The sequence below is a fragment of the Eriocheir sinensis genome, unplaced genomic scaffold (genome assembly GCF_024679095.1).
Source record: "Eriocheir sinensis breed Jianghai 21 unplaced genomic scaffold, ASM2467909v1 Scaffold1374, whole genome shotgun sequence".
In the NCBI taxonomy this organism is placed as follows: Eukaryota; Metazoa; Arthropoda; class Malacostraca; order Decapoda; family Varunidae; genus Eriocheir; species Eriocheir sinensis.
The window spans coordinates 17,501-29,211 of NW_026110711.1; the positions used below are offsets into that span (position 1 = coordinate 17,501).

An 11,711-nucleotide genomic window follows, 5' to 3' on the forward strand; every position below is an offset into this window, starting at 1 on the left:
ATATATTTTGACTTTGTGGGAGATATGTCTCTCTCTCATCTCTCTCTTTAAACATGGGGAGCCAATATATTTTGACTTTGTGGGAGATATGTCTCTCTCTATCTCTCTTTAAACATGGGTAGCCAATATATTTTGACTTTGGGAGATATGTCTCTCTCTCTCTCTCTTTAAACATGGGGAGCCAATATATTTTGACTTTGTGGGAGATATGTCTCTCTCTCTCTCTCTCTTTAAACATGGGGAGCCAATATATTTTGACTTTGTGGGAGATATGTCTCTCTCTCATCTCTCTCTTTAAACATGGGGAGCCAATATATTTTGACTTTGTGGGAGATATGTCTCTCTCTCATCTCTCTCTCTCTCTTTAAACATGGGGAGCCAATATATTTTGACTTTGTGGGAGATATGTCTCTCTCTCTCTCTCCCTTTAAACATGGGGAGCCAATATATTTTGACTTTGTGGGAGATATCTCTCTCTCTCTTTTCATATCTTACTTAACTTTCTAAGGTGGACTTACTTAATAATATCTAATAGGAATTAAAGAAAAAAAAATCAGATTCCAATACCAGCAAAGTTTAATCAGCCCTTAAGAACACAATAGCTCATAACATCATCTCTTCCTCTTATTATTATTTTTATTATTTTTCACTAGACAGGAATAAGAAACAAACAAACAACAAAGGCTCCAGCACATCACTAACTATGTCTGTTCTTTCCTTCCTCTCTCTCTATACAAGGGAAGAACAGGAGCAGGACATCAGGGGTATATCTTGCACTAATTCCAATGTTGTTTTCAGTCCATTGTCACAGTTCCCAAGGCCTGGAAATACACAACAGACTCCTTAATATTCTTAACAGGATATGGTACAACCACAGAGTTATAGACTAGAGGGTTCAACTCCAATCTCTCGCCACGGTGAGAGGTGAAGCCACTGCTCCTACCTGTGGTCGGCTGCCATAGGGTGACGGATTGGCGACCTTTCCGTTGTTCCACATGTATACACATAACCACTATTAGCAAGCCACCATTATGATATTTTGGAAAACTGAGCCGATCATCGTGTTCATGAGACATTGCTGCATATCATTATGGTAGTGTATAAACATTTTTGTTCATCTTTTTTGCCTCAATTACTTGTCATTCAGGAACTTTTTATTGTATTAGATTTTCGTTTACAGCTTCAAATTGAGCATGTTTTTCCGACGCAGATGGTATATGACTGTACCAATGTAACAATAGTCAGTGGGTAGAAAATGGACAAGAAAATAACAAGTCTATCTGACAGAGGGTCGCTGAGGCACTGCTGACCTGATAATAGCAGACATAACTATGTGAAAGTAAATTTCTCTCTGTCTCGCCATTCGTCACCCTAAGATGGCCGCCAGTTGCTTCAAAATCCAGGCTCTGGGAACCCTCTATGTATATAACTCTGTGGGTACAACTCCCTTCCCTATACATAGTGATAAACATTAGAGGTACAACATGCACTCATTCTGACATTTTGGGTCCATTTTCAGAGGCCTGGAAATACACAATAGACACCTTAATATTCTTAACAGGCTATGATACAACTCCCTTCCCTATACATAGAGATGAACATTAGAGAGGCACTCAGTATGATATTTTGGGTCCATTTTCAGAAGCTTGGAAATACAGTACACAAGATTTCTTAAGCTTATGGACGGCGGAAACCCTAAAACCATGACCGGAAGACATGGTAGAGCCTCAAACAGTCAGCTGGAGGCAGTCTAGTACACCTTCCGAACCACTGCCTGTACAGAGAATCACCAGAGAAAAAGTTGGAAAGTTTTGTTTAGTGGGCGCAACATCTGTGGTCATGTGTCGGAGAGAGACAGAATGGGAAGGAATTATAGGAGAAGAGAACAGACCCCAGGAGACGGGACACAACCCCCGATTAATACCTGGTACCCATTCACTGCTGGGTGGACAGGGGCGTAGGGTATCGGAAAAGCCGCCCAAATTTTTCCACTCCGCCTGGGAATCGACCCCGTGCTCTCTTGGTTGTGAGCTGAGTGTGCTAACCACTGCACCACGAAGCCCCCATCAGCTAAGAAGTCGCAGATTCCAGTCACTCTTCCAGACTTCCAAGCAGCATTTTTAAACATCTGGGCACCAACATTTGCCTGTTTGAAAAGCCTCCTCCTGTGTATGTGCCCAAGTGTGTATGTAGTGACCCTCTAAGTCTCTCCAAGTGTACAACAATATTCTGCACAATGGTAAATTCCATGACTAAAACAGGAAAAAACATATAACATCTCTTTTTATACAGAAGGTGGAATAGAATGGTTTTTCAAATGTTATATTGTTTCCATTGTAGGGTGAGGTGGACAACCCATAGTACTACTGGTGGGAAAATACTAATTAAAAATCTGTGTTTGCCCTAACAAGCAAAACAAAGAGTGCATAATACTCCTCAGGAAATGGCCTTCCTCTATCTCTTGAGCTTCCCCAGAGAATATTTTTTCTCCATAGGAAGTTTTGTTTTTTTCAACCCGGTAGCAGCGGGGATCATATTTCTTAATGGTCCCTCTAAGCGAGAAAAATGAGAAAAAATCACCCCTCACACAAACCATTTCATAATATATATCAAAACATTTGTGATCAGCTTATGTATCATCTATTTTTTTGGGTTTAAATCATGGCACAAGTTTGGCTCGTCGCTGCTCCACGGTAAAGCCACAAATTTGTCCCGTCGCTGCTACTGGGCTAATTGGTGTACGGCTGCTTGTGAGCAGCAGGGGGTCACACACGAGGTGTTCACGGCCCGTACAATTTTATAAATAAATTTCTTAAAAATCTGGCTTTGCACCAAGACTCAAACCCAAATGCCTAAAGTAATCCCAAGGCTGTGGGCTCCCTTTGAAGTATCAGTTTAGATTGTTTGGACTTCCAATTCTGCAAGTGATGACAGAGTTTTAACTTATAATTTTTAGGTGGTTTTCTATGCTTGTCAAATGTATCCAGCAGGCTTTACAATAACATTTTGCGTCCAGTAATAGCTGTACCCACATGTTTGTTTACGGGACTCCCACGAACACAGCACAACAATATCTTTCCATGCTAATATCCTTTCAGTATGATCCTGTTCACCATGGAAACCTTCACCAGCAAAGTCAAGACATATTCGCAATAACCACATAATTGAGTACTAGGATTTCTGGTTTGGGTCGGTCGTGTCCTTGAAGACCCCCGGCTAATATCTTTTCAGTATGATCCTGTTCACCATGGAAACCTTCACCAGCAAAGTCAAGACATTCACAATCACAACACATCACACAATCGAGCACTGGGAATTCTGGTTTGGGTCGGTCGTGTCCTTGAAAACCTCCGGGCGCTTCTTGCACTCCCCGATCCTCACAGTCAGGAAGTTGGCCGTCACATCCGTCAGGAAGATCTCATCCGCCAGCCAACGGCAGTTCCAGTAGCTCGGGTCGGGTGCCACCAGGACCTGCGGAAATGGGGTGATCCTTTCAGTAGAGTTTGAGGGAGTTTTAAGAGATTTCGTAAGCATTTCCAAGAGTCTCCTAAGTTACGGAAAGCTCCCAAGAGTTATCAGGGGTTCCAAAGAGCTCTCCCAGGTTACAGAAAGCTCCCAAGAGTTTCCGAGAGGCAGGGTTGGAAAAAATCATGATGTTCTAAAAAAAAAAATTAAAAAAATCGACTTAATTGATTTAAAGGAGATTTTTCTTATTTAAATCGATTTTTTTGATTGAAATGATTTTTTTTGCATAAACTTCTTTGTTTCCACTTTTTTTTTATGTGTTCGCCTATAGCACCGGTAGGCCTTCTTCAGGGGCCTGGTGGTCGGCCCCAGCCCGTCATGGTGCAGGCAATTTTTATAGTGACGCCATTTAATCTTGGCTCATGCTGCCCCCCGGAACTCATTCTTGATTTACTTGGGCGGTTTCCTCTAGAGCCCGGGTTGCTGGGTGGTCTTCAGGACAGCATGTGGGTAGTCTTAGGCCCCTCGCTGGTGACAGGAAAATCCCTGGTGGCAGCGTGAAGCCGCGTCCAGGGAGAATGCAAGGCCGAACGCTAGCTACTCAGCCTGATGGGGATAATTTCTTGTATTAAACTTGGCCAATGAAATCATAGTTTAATATACATTACCCAAGAGGAGTTTTTCACACAAAAGTCATAAGTAGGACTAATAGTTTATCTTTTTTATGATTTTGAATATTTTTCTTGTAAGAGACGGCAATGATTAACTGGTGCCTGACTTGTAAGAGATGGCAATGGTTAACTGGTGCCTGACTTGTAAGAGACGGCAATGATTAACTGGTGCCTGACTTGTAAGAGATGGCAATGATTAACTGGTGCCTGACTTGTAAGAGATGGCAATGATTAACTGGTGCCTGACTTGTAAGAGATGGCAATGATTAACTGGTGCCTGACTTGTAAGAGATGGCAATGATTAACTGGTGCCTGACTTGTAAGAGATGGCAATGATTCACTGGTGCCTGACTTGTAAGAGATGGCAATGATTAACTGGTGCCTGACTTGTAAGAGATGGCAATGATTAACTGGTGCCTGACTTGTAAGAGATGGCAATGATTAACTGGTGCCTGACTTGTAAGAGATGGCAATGATTAACTGGTGCCTGACTTGTAAGAGATGGCAATGATTAACTGGTGCCTGACTTGTAAGAGATGGCAATGATTAACTGGTGCCTGACTTGTAAGAGACGGCAATGATTAACTGGTGCCTGACTTGTAAGAGATGGCAATGATTAACTGGTGCCTGACTTGCTACAGGACCAATACAGGACCACTACAGGACAAGTAGATTTGATACTTTTCCTCTACAACTGATTCATATATATATATATATATATATATATATATATATATATATATATATATATATATATATATCTATATATATATATATATATATATATATATATATAAATTATTAAATATTTTACTCTTGATAAATCACTTAAATCATTTTAAATACAGTATATTTAATTTTGATTTAAATCATGATTTTTTTACTCTCATTTAAATCGATTTAAATCACTTGATTTAACCCTTTCATTGCTAAACGCTCACAGCAAGCATTAGGCGCACGCTGCGAGCGTGTTGGAACAGCACAGGGATGAAAGAGTTAAGATGCTGGTTAACTCTTGCATAAGGGATTTAGACAGCACAGGGATGAAAGAGTTAAGATGCTGGTTAACTCTTGCATAAGGGATTTAGACAGCACAGGGATGAAAGAGTGAAGATGCTGGTTAACTCTTGCATAAGGGATTTGGACAGCACAGGGATGAAAGAGTGAAGATGCTGGTGAACTCTTGCATAAGGGATTTGGACAGCACAGGGATGAAAGAGTGAAGATGCTGGTGAACTCTTGCATAAGGGATTTGGACAGCACAGGGATGAAAGAGTGAAGGTGCTGGTGAACTCTTGCATAAGGGATGTGACAGCATAGGGATGAAAGAGTGAAGATGCTGGTGAACTCTTGCATAAGGGATGTGACAGCATAGGAACCCAGACCCACCTCAAGTCCAGTGGGTCACCCCGCAGGTCTCGGGGCTGGGGCGGGGGCTCTCAGAAGCACTGTATGCCCCGCTGGTCAACGAAATCGGCACGCGGGTCACGGGGAAACCTGGTCAAAGGGGAGACTTGTTAATATTGCTTTGTTGAAAGTTCAGTTATAAAAGTAAATAGAAATACATGGAAAATAAGGAGTCAAAAGATGGATGAGAAGAGGAAGGAGGAGGAGGAGGAGGAGGAGGAGGAGGAGGATTAGGAATAAGAACAAAAAAAAAAAAATGAGGAAAATAAGGAGAAGGAAGAGAAATAAAACAGGAGAGAAAAAGGAGGAAGAAGAGGAAGAGAGGAAATAGTGGATAATGAAGGACCTCCTCTTCCTCCTCCTCCTCCTCCCAGTCCTTCATTATCAACTAATTCTTCTCTTCCTCCTCCTCCTCCTCCTCTTCCTCCTCCTTAAAGACATTCCCATCCATATAACAATAATAATAATAATAATAATAATAATAATAATAATAAGTTTATCTATCACATCTGTCTCTCTCCTTGCCTTGCCTTTGAGAGCAGTTTAATTAAGGGACGGGAAGGGAAGAGAAGGGAAGGCAAAGGAAAAGAAGGGAAGGAAAGGGAAGGAAAGGGAATGAAAGGGAAGGGAAAGGAAGAGAAGGAAAGGGAAGGAAGGAAGAAGGAAAGGAAGGAAAGGGAATGAACGGGAAGGGAAAGGAAGAGAAGGGATGGGAAAGGAAGAGAAAGAAAGGGAAGGGAAGGGAAGGAAATGAAAGGGAAGGGAAAGGAAGAGAAGGGATGGGAAAGGAAGAGAAGGAAAGGAAAGGGAAGGGAAGGAAAGGGAATGAAAGGGAAGGGAAAGGAAGAGAAGGGAGGGAAAGGAAGGAAAGGAAAGGGAAGGGAAGGAAAGGGAAGGAAAGGAAAAGAAGGGATGGGAAAGGAAGAGAAGGAAAGGGAAGGAAAGGGAATGAAAGGGAAGGGAAAGGAAGAGAAGGGATGGGAAAGGAAGAGAAGGAAAGGGAAGGGAAGGGAAGGAAAGGGAAGGAAAGGGAAGGGAAAGGAAGAGAAGGGATGGGAAAGGAAGAGAAGGAAAGGAAAGGGAAGGGAAGGAAAGGGAATGAAAGGGAAGGGAAAGGAAGAGAAGGGATGGGAAAGGAAGAGAAGGAAAGGGAAGGGAAGGGAAGGAAAGGGAATGAAAGGAAGGGAAAGGAAGAGAAGGATGGGAACGGAAGTGAAGGGAAGGTAAGGGAAGGAAAGGGAAGGGAAAGGAAGAGAAGGGATGGGAAAGGAAGAGAAGGAGAGGGAAGGGAAGGGAAGGAAAGGGAAGGAAAGGGAAGGGAATGAAAGGGAAGGAAAGGGAATGAAAGGGAAGGGAAAGGAAGAGAAGGGATGGGAAAGGAAGAGAAGGAAAGGGAAGGGAAGGAAAGGGAATGAAAGGAAAAGGGAAGAGAAGGGATGGGAAAGAAAGAGAAGGAAAGGAAGGGAAGGAAGGAAAGGAAGGAAAGGAAGGGAAAGGAAGAGAAGGGATGGAAAGGAAGAGAAGGAAAGGGAAGGGAAGGAAGGAAAGGAAGGAAAGGAAGGAAAGGAAGAGAAGGGATGGGAAAGGAAGAGAAGGAAAGGAAGGAAGGAAGGAAAGGAATGAAAGGAAGGAAAGGAAGAGAAGGGATGGGAAAGGAAGAGAAGGAAAGGAAGGGAAGGAAGGAAGGAAAGGAAGAGAAGGATGGGAAAGGAAGAGAAGGAAGGGAAGGAAGGAAGGAAGGGAAGGAAGGAAGGAATGAAAGGGAAGGAAAGGAATGAAAGGGAAGGAAAGGAAGAGAAGGGATGGGAAAGGAAGAGAAGGAAAGGGAAGGAAGGAAGGAAAGGAATGAAAGGAAGGAAAGGAAGAGAAGGGATGGGAAAGAAAGAGAAGGAAAGGAAGGAAGGAATAGGAAAGGAAGGGATGGGAAAGGAAGGGAAGGGAAGGGAAGGGAAGGGAAGGGAAGGAAAGGGAAGGAAAGGGAAGGGAAAGGAAGAGAAGGGATGGGAAAGGAAGAGAAGGAAAGGGAAGGGAATGAAAGGAAAAGGGAAGAGGGAGAGAATTCATATTATTTAAAAAGTTATTAAGAGAGAGAGAGAGAGAGAGAGAGAGAGAGAGAGAGAGAGAGAGAGAGAGAGAGAGAGAGAGAGAGAGAGAGAGAGAGAGAGAGAGAGAGAGAACTAAAATAAATAAAATACACATATAATACATAATTCTGAACACACACAGACAGAAAAAGATAAATAATAATAATAATAATAATAATAATAATAATAATAATAATAATAATAATAATAATAACAATAATAACATACATTCACAGTCATTAACATTAATAAAAAGGAAAGATTAGATGATAAAAATTGAAAAGGAAGGAAGGAAGGAAGGAAGGAACAAAGGAAGGAAGGAACAAAGGAAGGAAGGAACAAAGGAAGGAACAAAGGAAGGAAGGAAGGAAGGAAGGAACAAAGGAAGGAAGGAACAAAGGAAGGAAGGAAGGAAGGAAGGAAGGAAGGAAGGAAGGAAGGAAGGAAGGAAGGAAGGAAGGAAGGAACAAAGGAAGGAAGGAACAAAGGAAGGAAGGAAGGAAGGAAGGAAGGAAGGAAGGAAGGAAGGAAAAAAAGAAGGAAAATAGACATTATAAATACAAAATAAACATGTAGTATAGGTATAATGTCCAGCCACACTAAACGCTCGCCTTTCCCTTCCTCCATTATTGCATTTCTGTGTGGGGCTGTACGGTACTTGGCCTTCTTTTCTAAATATGTTAGTAGTAGCACAGAAAACGGTATTCAGATGTATATTTTTCATTAGAAAGTTCAGTTCAACTTGAGAGATATTTTCTAAACATCATTTGTTGAATATCGGCTCAATTCATAAATATTTCCTGCTGTTATTGATATTTAAAACCATTAAGGAAACAGACTCTTTAATCTTCTCGTTAATAGATGGACAAAGAGCAAATAGTACAAATCTTCATGTCCCGCGCTTTAATACATCTCTCTGTAATAATAGCATTGCCTGTCTTGGTCCAGGAATATGGAACTCACTGCTATTAAGGAAACAGACTCTTTAACCTTCTCGTTAATAGATGGACAAAGAGCAAATAGTACAAATCTTCATGTCCCGCGATTTAATACATCTCTCTGTAATAATAGCATTGCCTGTCTTGGTCCACGAATATGGAACTCACTGCTATTAAGGAAACAGACTCTTTAATCTTCTCGTTAATAGATGGACAAAGAGCAAATAGTACAAATCTTCATGTCCCGCGATTTAATACAACTACTGCCGTGCTATACAAGGCTGTCATCTCTGCAGTATTTTACTTTAAGGACTAGTATTTACTCTATCTCTGTATTCATTCCCATCTAGTGCTTGGGCAATGTTCTCCGTCCCCCCATTTTATTGTCTTATTGTCCAGGGGGAGGTACTGCCCCCTCCCTTGTTGTGCTTTCCTTCCTACCATTGTATCTTTTTAATTTCCTGGTGCTACCTACACATGTATTAATAGCTGTATAATCACACTGTCCTGCCTGGGGGTTGGGATGGCATGTTCCTCCCTTCTCCCTTGTTGTTTACCTGCAACAATAAACTATCAATCAATCAATCTCTCTGTAATAATAGCATTGCCTGTCTTGGTCCACGAATATGGAACTCACTGCTATTAAGGAAACAGACTCTTTAATCTTCTCGTTAATAGATGGACAAAGAGTAACAAGAGAAAATAGTACAAATCTTCATGTCCCGCGCTTTAATACATCTCTGTAATAATAGCATTGCCTGTCTTGGTCCACGAATATGGAACTCACTGCTATTAAGGAAACAGACTCTTTAATCTTCTCGTTAATAGATGGACAAAGAACAAATAGTACAAATCTTCATGTCCCGCGCTTTAATACATCTCTCTGTAATAATAGCATTGCCTGTCTTGGTCCACGAATATGGAACTCACTGCTATTAAGGAAACAGACTCTTTAATCTTCTCGTTAATAGATGGACAAAGAGTAACAAGAGAAAATAGTACAAATCTTCATGTCCCGCGCTTTAATACATCTCTCTGTAATAATAGCATTGCCTGTCTTGGTCCACGAATATGGAACTCACTGCCATTAAGGAAACAGACTCTTTAATCTTCTCGTTAATAGATGGACAAAGAACAAATAGTACAGATCTTCATGTCCCGCGATTTAATACATCTCTCTGTAATAATAGCATTGCCTGTCTTGGTCCAGGAATATGGAACTCACTGCTATTAAGGAAACAGACTCTTTAATCTTCTCGTTAATAGATGGACAAAGAGCAAACAGTACAAATCTTCATGTCCCGCGATTTAATACATCTCTCTGTAATAATAGCATTGCCTGTCTTGGTCCACGAATATGGAACTCACTGGCAACACATTGAAAAAATCTTATGTTAACCTGTAATCTTTCGACATTTGAAAAAGAAAAGAAAAAATCATTTAATTAATTGTCAGAATGAATGAGAATTTCTATATATTTGGTGTATAGTAAAAGGTTTGATATATAGGTATGTGCATGTGTGTTTGTTTTGTGTATGTATATATATGTATGTATGTGTATGTGTGTATATGTATATGTATGTATATGTATGTATGTGTGAATGTATGTGTACGTTTGTGTGCGTTTACGAGTATGTGAATGCAAATCTATGAATGTATAAGTACATTTTGATTGATTGATATGAGAAAAACAATTACTTAAATACACACCGCATAGGTCTATATATGGGAGGCCTAAGTAGGGGGGGGCGCTGGGCCCTCTACAGCTACTCCGCGGTGTTAAAGATAAATTGCAATACCCAACGCGATTAATGACACTAATGGCCATGTTTTAACGAGGATATGACAATCACTGAGTAAGGTTTGGCCAGGAAGTCTAACAGGCGTATCCTCTCCCTTTCCTTGCTACACCACGACTGAGTCCACTTGTCAGTAACGTTGCCGCGTCGCCGTTCGTGAAATCTCATATTTATCGTTTATTTGAGACTTAGCGATGGTCTGGATACATCGGGAAGTAATGATTTTAACTCTAATAATAAATGAGTGATGTTGTATGTGTCCAGGAGGGCAGGAAATGGTAAACACAGGAGGGTAAATATATGGCGACATGGCACCTTTACAGATGTGGTCATCAAGATATCGTACTCAACGCCTTGAAATGTATCAACATTGCTCTAAATGCCAATTCTGGCCCCTCCAAGGACGGGATTTATCTTTTTATTACCCTTACGATCCTAAAATAATAATTACTCATAGCTTCATGGCGCCTGGGAAGCATAAATCATATTTTGTTAAAGAAAGTGTCGTACGCTGGACATGGCTACGTGTTTGGGAATTAGAACTTATGGTTTTATGCTATTTTAAACCATTTTCTCATGTTTTGGTGTCCAATATTGGGTAAAAAGGGACGAGAACTCCATTTCTGGCCTCAAAATGGCGCTAGGGCTAACAATTTGTGAGATATATGGATGTTTCTGAGCCATCACCTTACTTAACTTTCAGATCATGCCATTCCTTAATCCCTTACTAATTCCTACGTCCCTGGCACTCAACAACACCAGACTTTTTCGGGGAATGCATCATATCCTTAGAAATGCCCTACGGGGAGTATTAATGGTGATACGATTTATTTTCCGTCGCTAACTCTAAGACGCTGCCATTCAGTATTTCCTAATTAATTCTTACCCTCTTGGCACTGGAAAGAAAGGTAATTTTACGAGCAATCTTTTGATATCCTTAAAGAGGCTCTACGTGCAGAACAGACGGAGATATAAGCAGGTAAAGATTTCACCCCCTCCTCGGCAACTCTACGGGGCTAAACTACCACATTTCCCCCGCGAGGCCTTAACGCGAAAAAGTTTAAAAATTAAAAAATCGTTATTCCTTCTTCCAGTTTGATGAGAGAGGTTGATATACGTGAAGAAAAACATACTAAAATTTCTGGTGCTATCAGAATTGCGATAGGCCTAAAACTGACGGAGTTATGAACGGTTTTGTGAGAGCCTTCGAAAACTTTCTAGGCCTCTAACTCTTGAATCAATCCGTGTTGCAATATGCCTGATTAGCAACTGGTAGAAAAAATTCCGAGGAACACGCTGGTACTTTCAGAATTACGTTACCACTAATGGGTATAGAGCTATATTGAT

At 41.0% G+C, this 11,711-nt stretch overlaps 1 long non-coding RNA gene across 2 annotated transcripts; it reads right to left on the reverse strand.

Moving 5' to 3' along the window:
• Positions 1 to 558: 558 nt before the first annotated feature.
• On the reverse strand, positions 559 to 10,499 carry LOC126989909 (uncharacterized). 2 transcript variants are annotated; one of them, XR_007743853.1, is made up of 4 exons: positions 10,276 to 10,499; positions 5,526 to 5,633; positions 3,920 to 4,071; positions 559 to 3,471 (listed from the first exon to the last, which is right to left on the reverse strand). It is a non-coding gene; the product is annotated as an uncharacterized LOC126989909 (long non-coding RNA). The 2 variants fall into 2 exon arrangements; XR_007743852.1 differs by lacking the exon at positions 3,920 to 4,071.
• Positions 10,500 to 11,711: the final 1,212 nt, after the last annotated feature.